General features: G+C 33.8%; 1 pseudogene; it reads right to left on the bottom strand.

The window, feature by feature from the left end:
• Positions 1 to 1775: 1775 nt before the first annotated feature.
• Positions 1776 to 9626, bottom strand: LOC147827889 (RWD domain-containing protein 1 pseudogene; annotated as a pseudogene).
• Positions 9627 to 10096: the final 470 nt, after the last annotated feature.

The raw sequence follows: 10096 nt of genomic DNA, 5'->3' as shown, positions 1-10096 counted from the left end.
TGATGTAGTTACATGGTCAGAGTTCAGCTAAGAGCATTCAGCCATTTTGCTTTCTTTGGTGCATTCTCTGGGCTGCTATTTATTTTGTTTCTCCAACTTCACTGCCATGCATGTGCAGCTAAGAAGAAAATGATGGATTAAAGCAGGTCCAATAATAATTTTTCACAAAACTGAGAGATTACTATTATGATATTTGGACATTTTTGTTCACAAAACATGTGATTATTTATGGGATGATTATTGGGAATATCACTGCAATTATCTAAGTAAAGCAAGGAAATTTAACACTTTTATAGCACAGTCTCATCGTTGAACTCTAGGGATAAAAAGCAACTCACAGGAGAGGAGAAATTCTATGTACCAAGTTCCAAGAAGTAGGATGGAATTTTCACTTAAAGAATGTTCATATATTTTTTATGAAAAGAAACCTGACTGTGAAAGTAACATAGCTTGTGATGCAAGTACACACACACTGTCCTATAGCTATACTTGCATATATTATACAGGAAAAATAAAACAGATATCTACATATTACATAACGTGTATATTTAAATCTTCCTGGGTTTTCTGAGCAATCTTTAGAGTGCTATATTAATTGGAAGTTGCACAAGGAACACTGCTATTCATTAGTTTTGCTTTAACTTTAGGTTCAGTTAAATAAAATCCTAAATATTTGTGGATTAACTGACATGTGTTTTAATTGTGATTTGTTGTAAAGATCTCAACTACCTCTGCCTTTCTGGCTTTATGGCAATTGAATCTTCATAAAGGTTTTATTGCACAGTGAAATTCCTTGAATATGCAATCACTGACCTCTGTAGCATTAATAGGATATTTGCTTAAAGACATTTTAAAAACAGAACTATAGAAAGTTTGTACCATACTTATACCATGTTCTAGATAGGATATCTGCATTGCAAATTCAATATTCAACTTTCTAAATGTTGTGAGATACTCTCTAGTCACAAAAGGCTGTGATTTGTGCTTTTTGGGTTTTGTGGGGTTTTGTTTTTGGTTTTGGCTTTGGTTTTTAGTTTGGCGTGGTTTTTTGTATGAACTCTGAAGGCCTGTTGCAGACCCGTTATGCCATTTCCCTAACCACTGATCCTCAATCCTGCCACCCATGGGTTTGTATGTTTGGAGTTCTATAGGTTTACAGGAAAAGTCTATGAATATTGTCTCCTGTGGCTTCAGGGTTACCTGAGTGACAGGAAAACATGTATGTTCTTGCATAAAATGTTTCTATAGCTAATGTTTCTAAAGATATCTACTGGCATAACCTGATCTGAAGCAATACTTGTCAATGTAGACATAGAGAGCTTCCAGTCACATAGCTAAACAACCAACAAATCACTGGAAAAATTTATTCACTAGCATGCTATGATTCTGAAAATGTCCTTCATCCTCCCCTATCTGCTTATATGCTTAGTTCTTTCAATATTTATCTCCTTTTCTAAGCTGTAAGAAGTTAACTATCCCCTCCTAAGATTTTTTCATTTTATTTTATTAGTACATGTTTGTAATTCATGCAGTTCTCGATCATCTTGAAGAATGGATACATATACATATTACAGCTTTTTTTAAATCCCTCTTCCCTTCCTTTACCCCTCCCCCTCCTCCTCTGGTTCCCCAATCATCTTTTTCTTACATATTGATACTATTTGTCTTAGCACATGTTATGGCTTATAATGATTACGTTGATTAGGGTTATTAGGATCCTGTATATGCCATATCTTTATTCTTCTCATTTTCTCTTCCCCTCCCCCTTCCCCCTCTTCTTGTTCCCTTGGTCCACTTCCCTATTGGATGAGATTTGTCCCCTTGTCCTTTTCTATCTATCCCTTATTATTTTCTTTGTTTGTACTTTGACTCACTCACATGAGGGATACCATAGGGTATTTATGCTTGTGTGTCTGATTTATTTCACTCAAAATTATTTTCCAGGTGCATCAGATTTCCTACAAGTGCCTCAAATTTGTCATTCTTTATAGCCAAGCAGTATTCTATTATAACAGATACCACGTTTTGTTTATCCAATCATCTGTTGATGAGTATACAGGCTGCTTCCAGGATTTAGCTATTAGGAATTGTACTGCTATAAACATTGGTATGCAAGTATCACTGTAGTATAATGACTTAAGTTTTTTGAGGAAGATTCTTAGTAGGGGATAGCTGGCTCTAAGGAATTTCTAATTTCAATTCATTGAGAAATCTCCATACCGATTTCCATAAAGATTGTACTAGTTTGCATTCCCACCAACAATGTAGGAGAGTTCCTTTTTCATCACAGCCATGCCAGCATTTATTGTTTAATATTCTAATGACTGTCATTCATTCCACTAAGATGGAATCTTAGTGTTGTTTTAATTTTCATTTCTCTAATGGCCAGATATGTTCAACATTTTTTCATATATTTGTCAGCCATTTGTATTTCTTCTTCTCTCAAGTGTCTGCTCATTTCTTTATCCATTTCTTTTTTTTAAATTTAATTTTATTGCTACATTTTAGGTATACAATATAATGACATTCATCATTGGAAATTTGCACCTTTACATAATCTCTCTTGGTTCTTACTTTTTCCCCATTCCCCTGCCCTCCTTTCAATCCCTCCATCCCTTCCTATTTACAAAGACTTTGTTTCCATTTCTTCATTTTCTCATATTAATTCCATTCCCTTCTTTCCTTTCCCCTACTCCTCCCACTTCTCCTTCCCCTCTGCCCCTTTTCTTCCTATTTCACATTATCTATTATACCTTTTAGTCCTTATTTACACTTTCAGTTGCTCACACTAGAGAAACTATTCAGTATTTACACATAGCTAAATGGATGCACATTGAAGTGATACCCTTAAGTGAAATAAATAGTCATTTCTTGACTGAGTCTTTAATTTTAGGTGGTTTAACTTTTTTCAGTTTTTTGTATATTCTAGATATTAGTCCTCTGTCTGAAGAGTAGGTGGCAAATTTTTTCCCATACTGTAGGTTGTCTCTTCACTCTCTACTGATTGAATATTTTGCTGTACAGAATCTTTGTAGTCTGATATAGTCCCATTTGTTGATTCTTACTGCTGTTTTCTCTGCAACTGAGATTCTGTTTAGAAAATCCTTTCCTACTCCTATGTCTTCAAGTATTTTAGCTATTTTTGTCTTCCAGAAGTTTTAATATTTTTTTAATATTTAGACCTTTGATCCATTCTTTATTTAGTATATAGTGAGAGATAAGGGTACAATTTCATTCTTCTTAAAACAGATAACTAGTTTTCTGAGCACCACTTGTTGAATAGGTTATCTATCCTCCAAAATACACTTTTGGCTCTTTTCTCAAATATCAAATAGTTGAATATTTCTGGGGTGGTTTCTGTATCCTCAGGTCTGTTCCATTGATCTACTGAACCACACACATCCCTTAAGCCTAGTGGTTTTGCAGAATTAAGATTTTCATTGAAGGAAGATAGGAAAAAATATATATATATTTTAAATAAAATTTTCTTGAACTATATGGTAAATTCTTGAATTTTAGTTTACTTTAATATTGATTTAATGTAAATGCATGAGGCAATATGTTTTTATTTATATTTCTAGGGGATCTGGTTTGGCAACAAGCACAGCAAAGAACTACAAAGTGTTGAATTCTAATGTCAACTCAGGGAAAAAATAATTGCAAATTTCACATTTAAAATTGGAATAGATTGTTGGTTAGAAGCCAAAAAATATTATAGTATATAATTTGGTAGATATTTAACATCAAAGAAAAATACCAAAGTTATATTATTTCATTTTCTGAAAATTTAAAGTCTTCTTGTTCTTTCTCTTTAATTCTCAATTTTTTTTCTTTTACAGGAAATTTAGGATTAATATACTAAATACCATACAGAGATTGATGTGAAGAATAAGTGCCCATAGCACAAACTACATGTGATACAAATCACCCTGTTTGGCTCTACAAGATTAATAGCATCACCTCAGAATTACACTGCATATTCTACATTAGAGGAATACTTCTGAAATAAAACCATACATATGTAATACATATATCCATCCATACATACATACTTAGATATACTTTTATTTTGATAACATTTCAAATTCTAATTTTTTTGAAATAAATATTTTCTTTGAGGAGAGAGGCAACATCCTTCAAAAGTAAAATTAGTTCTATTACAATAAAATGCCTACAATGTATAAGAATAGAGAATGCACTCCAACATTCTGAAAATCCATTTATATTCTATTACAATTAATTTTCCTCTGACTTCTCTCTTCATTTTGTATTTTATTCCCAATGTTTCTTTGCTCATTTTTGGATTAATTCTGAGCACACTATTTCTAAGTGGCAGCTTTACTGTTTCCTTGCTCTGCATAACAAGTTAACCAACAAGGGCCAAGAATCCCCTCTTTAGAAGACTATAATATCATCTCCTCAACATGTCTATTTTTTTTTGAAGTTTTATGGTCAGTTTATTAAGTTCAATGGTGAAAGTTATCAGAAGAATATTCTCCTGAGAGTTATTTTTTCTTAGAAAAAAAAGAAAGAAAAATTAAAAGCCTCTGCACAGTCACAGATGCTGTGGCTGTGGAGCTCTCCAGAGATGGTGCATCAGTCCTCTGAGTCACTCCCTGGCCAGCAGGGTTGTAGTCTGGGTGGTCCTCATCATCCTCCAGCTCCAAGTCATCCAGTTCCTGGAACAAAGACTCATCTACTTCCACATTATTTCCAGCATCCTTCAAGAACTGGATATCAGATGTGTCAAGACTATGATCGGTTTCAAACAGCTGTTTGCCACTTAATTTATTTTTTCCTGCTTGCTCTTCTTCTATCCGTTTCTTTTTAATTTCCAAGAGTTCTGCATCAAACTTGGCTTTCCAACATAAGAAATTCTGAATTGTAACAGGGTTGCCGTGGAATAATTGCTTCTCTGCTTCTTCTGCTTCTTTTTCTTTTAGTTTCTTTTCTTCCTCTCTTCTCGTTCTTATCTGATCTACTATTTCATTTAATTTTTCTTGCACTGCTGTCACTAGAGTAAAGATCATGACCACACCAAGATTTTCCTCAGTCTGTAATGCTAATAATTTTAAAATGTCTGTGACATCATTATCTTCTAGGTTTTCCTGGGAAAATATTTCATAAAGAGGAGCTTCATCTGGGTATTTTTCACTGTATGTAAACTTGAGGGCAGTCTGGACAGTTTCATCATTTTCTCCAGCCTCCGATGTCACAGTGATGGTGAAGCTGGGTGGATTTTCTGATAATACTGTGAAGGAGTCGGGGTAGATGGACTCCAGGGCCTCCAGCTCGTTTCGCTGCTCCTCGCTGTAGTCTGTCATCGCAGCCCTGGCTGCTGCCCATGGAGCACGCTGATGCTCAGGCAGTACTGCACAGCCGAGTCCCGAGGCCTCTGGCCAGGCCCGGCCTGCTGAGCCACAGCCCCGCCCCGCTCTCAGCCAGCATGTCTATTTTTTTCATAACCTTCTTTCTCCCTGCTAATCTTCAAGAATTCCTTCAAGGTCATAAAATTTAAAATATATATTGCAATCATGATATGATAAGATGCTCCAAAAATAGGTCTCCTTGGGGCTTTTTTGTAACAAACTGACATTTTTCTCCTCATATCAACAAATAAGAATAGATACAAAAATGTGTATCATCATTCAGAAAACTGACAAAAATGACTAGTGAACTGGTTTAAGTACATAAACCAGTTAACATTTAATATCAGAGTCAGAAAAGGGGTATTGCTTAGTTTATCTTCTAAGTTGCATGCCAGTTTTTCAAGAAGAACAATCTATGAACTTTAGGAACACACAGTCAGGCTCAGTATCAGTGCTTTAGAGTCTTTGGTGGCATTTGCCAAAGTTAATTACGGGCAAATTCCTCCTAAAGTTATATCTTCAAGACATTATTATTAAAAAGACAAAAAAAAAGTATCCCAGAGATTTAAAAGTAAAACTGCTTTTAACTGGAATGCTGAACTCTGACTGTCCTCAGTTTCAACATAACTGTCCCAAGGAGAATCTGTGTTTAGAAAATATCGTTGTTATCTGGCTGTTTCTTTTTTTTATCATTCCTAAAAGGCCTTATTTGTTCTTCTTTTTATTTCACCCAACCTATTCCACCATATAATTTTCTCTTACACTTACTTACTTTTGATTTCTCAGTGGTTTACCCTACTTGATTTTCCATACAACACTGAATTCATGTTTTTTCTATAAACCTCATTTCTTATTGTTTTAAAGTGTGGTTTTTCTCAAGCACTAGATGCAGGAAAAGTGAAACACTGTGCAACATGGACATTCCAGTCACTACATTTGTTTGGCTATGACAACTTAATTGCTTGAAGAGGCAGCTTCAGTGTCAGCTACTAAAACACATTTAATGATCACTGTAAGGTGAAAGAAAAAAAAATCATGTATCATCTCTCTGCTGGTGCCTCTTCATGGCACATACCATCACCTAGAAGTCAATGTTGAAGGGGGCAGTCAAAGACAGTGATAATGCAAAATTGACAAGTAATGCTCCTATGAAATTATTTTTGAACCAGGGTTAGAAAAATAATATCATCTAAATATTTCAAGTAAGAGACGGCTGCACACAAGACACAACTCTAGTGCTTTCATCACAATAGAATGTATATTTTAAAAAAGCAAGAGAGGCAGTCTTTTCTCAAACTAAAAGTATCACATCAAAGAAATCTCGATGAACTGTGGCTGATGTGGAAAAGGCAGTTGACATTGTCCAAGATTTGGAAACAATTTTTAATGCGTACATTGTACCAACATTTCATTCCATTTATTTTTTAATGCAGAATATAATATGGAGCATTTGAGAGAAAATCCAAATATTTCTTCAAAAAATATACATAGGCCAAGACAAGAACTTAAACCCTATTTATATGAGTCAGGTTTCCTGTTGCTGATACACAATAACCAACAACCACAATTTAAAGAAGGAGAAGTTTAATTTAGTTCATGATTTCAGGAGATTCACTACATCTTCAGCTAGCTCCAAAGCAGAAACATCCAAAGAAGGTTGTGAAAGAGCAAAACTACTTAGTTCATGGTAGTTGAGAAGGAGAGCAGGGAAGTAGTATCCAAAAGGAAGAGGGGAAGGACCAGATATAGTACCCAAAGTCATGTCTCCACGGCCCACCCAGACACACCTAGCAGTGTATACCACCAATCTTCTGGGTACTTCCCCAGCCAATGAAATTAATATAATTAAACTTAATCATCACACCATATCATACTTTTTATTTTGTGAGAAAGAGATTGCCTCAAAAATATCTATTCCAAATGGAGTTTTCAGAGCCTGATGCAATTCTTTATTTCTTCATGCTTTTGTTTGCCACCACTTTTCAGTAACTGAGTAACTCCATTTCCCTGTAAAATGATATTTACCAAGTCTTTTTATATGTCAAACATCTTGCCAAACACTCTCATGGCTTTCACTATTTGAGGATTGCAATAAGTCTATAGAGGAGGTATTATTATCTCTATCTTAGAATTGAAAAAGGAAAGACTTTTATTCCAGATGATATGGTAAATTCTGTGATCTATGAATATTCTTTCACATGTGCATGTGTATGTACATATATACATACAAAGTATACCCTATTGCTATTTCAAAGTATATCATTGTGTGTAAAAAGATGAATATTATAAGTATGTAGCCATTCTCAAATATAATATTAGTACCTTTGTGTATCTAAAAATAAAGAGCAGTAAATAGAGCTAAAGATAGAACCTGCTGGCCTCCACATCTGTAAGAACTCATAGAATTTATGTAATGAAGGCTATTGGGAACTGAAAATATCTCACATATTGTAGGGTTCTAGAGTCAAAATCAGGACACTAAATTGGAATTTAGTCCCTCATGGATATGTTTCAAGACTACCAGTAGATGCATTAAATGGCATAGTATCAAATCTATACATACCACATTTTTTTCTACATTCATACCTATGACGAAGTTCAATTTATGTTAGGCATAGTAAGAGATTAAAAACAATAAAATAAAACAATTATAATGATATACCATAATAAAAGTTAGTTAATGTGCTTGGGTGTTCTCGGTGTTCTCTCACACACACATTCTCTCTGTGTGTGTTTCTCTCTTTTGTAGTTTAATGAGGTTATTTTTTCTTCCCTCACAATTGCACAAATAGAAGACTGAAACTTACTTTAGGGTTTTTAAATGTTAGCATGCTTTTTTCTTTCATTATTTAAGTAGGAAATTTTAACTTCTCAATTAAGGAAGTCAATTACGACTTCTCTATGGCATATCTGAATTGCCAAATATACTACTTGTGTAGCTTGAGTGCATTATCAAATAAAATAATGGTTACTTGGATATAAGTACTACCATGCTATGACAGTCAACCTGATAACCAAAACAGTTACCAAGTGACAAGTAGGCAGACAATGTTTGCAGTGTGGATATGCTGGACAGAAAGATGACACAGTTACATGTTGAGAAGGATCAAAATACCAACATCCCAACTGGAACTGAAGCCAAACTACCCTACCAAGCTGACATTCTTGAAGAGTCTTTTAGTTTGTAAGCCACCCTATCAGATTGACAAAGGCTACAGATGCACCAAATGCATAAATATCAACATAGACCACCTAGAAGTATGATAAAAGCAAGAAACTATGATGCCTCTAAAGGAACATAATAATCCTCTAGCAGCAGACCAGAAAAAAGAAAGAAATATATGGAATGCCTTAAAAAGAATTCAAAACAATGATTTTAAGGAAACTAAATAAGCTATAAGAGAATGCACACAATTCAGTGAGATCAGGAAAATAAAAATTCAGGAAAGAGAAAGATTGTTAAAAAACAAGTCGAGTTGAAGAACTCAATATATCAAATTTTACATCAGAATAGATAAAACTAAGGAAAGAATTTCTGAACTTAAGAGAGAAAGAAAATAAAAAAAGAAGAAAATCTATACTTGTATGACATCATCAAGTGAACAAATATTTGAATTATGAGTTTTGCAGAAGGGGAAGAGGGAAAAGGCAAGAAAACTTACAAAATACCACTAAAAACTTTTCAAATCTTGACAAAGATATGGAATATTATTCAGTGATATAAAACAATGAAATCTTGTCATTCAGTAAAATTGGATGAAAACAGAAAACATTATGCTAAATGAAATAAACCAGGCACAGAAAGACAAATGTTCCATGTTCCTAGTCATATATGGAAGCCAAAAAAGTTTGAGAGAAGGGAATAGAATTGTGGTTAATACAAGGTAGGCTAAGACAAGGTACATTAGTGGTGATAAGAGATAGGGACAACAGGTAGCAAAATCAGATAGGAGGAATAAATTCTAGTACTCAACAACACAGAAGAACTGTAGTTTATACAACCATTATGTATTCTATGAAGAACTAAAAGTTTGAAGGCCTAAAGAAAGGGAAATGCTAATTACTCTCATTTGGTAATTAAACATAGTACAGATGTATTAAACTATCACAATGTAGCTCATAGATACAATTCTTATATATCAATTAAAAAGAAAAAGGAAATTTGTCTTTTTGAAAAACTAATAAAATTCATAAACTCTTCACAATTCTGAGCAAGGAAAACAGAGTAAACACAAATTTCCAGTATGAAGAATGAAAAACAACATACCAATGGAGATTTCACATTACAAAGATTATATAGTTCACAACTTCAGGCAAATTTAAAAATATAGATTAAATTCAAAAGCTTCCTGAAACATATAACTTAGCAAAACTAAAAGAACGAAGCTAAAACAGCACCATTTATATTATGGAAATCAGATACATAATTTAAAGTGTTCCAAAAGAAAGCTCTTGTTCAGATAACCTTACTGATAATTCTACCAAACATTAAGGAAATAAATAGCAAAATCTCCATATATTTTCAGAAAAATAAGAAAGAGACATTTTCCGATTTGTTTTGAAATGAATACTCTAAAAACTAAAACTGACATTGATATATTTTTTCCCATTAAGTTTATTGGTACATTTTAGGTATAAAATACACTTACACTCATCCTTGGTATCCTGTACCTTTACATGAGTATCTTGGTTCTTTTTTTTCCCCCTTCCCCTGCCCTCTCTTCACC

This window comes from Heterocephalus glaber, unplaced genomic scaffold, assembly GCF_053883595.1.
Source record: "Heterocephalus glaber isolate CG9 unplaced genomic scaffold, H.glaber_assembly_v1.0 deba00001429, whole genome shotgun sequence".
Lineage (NCBI taxonomy): Eukaryota > Metazoa > Chordata > Mammalia > Rodentia > Bathyergidae > Heterocephalus > Heterocephalus glaber.
This window is presented reverse-complemented; position numbering and strand designations above follow the sequence as displayed.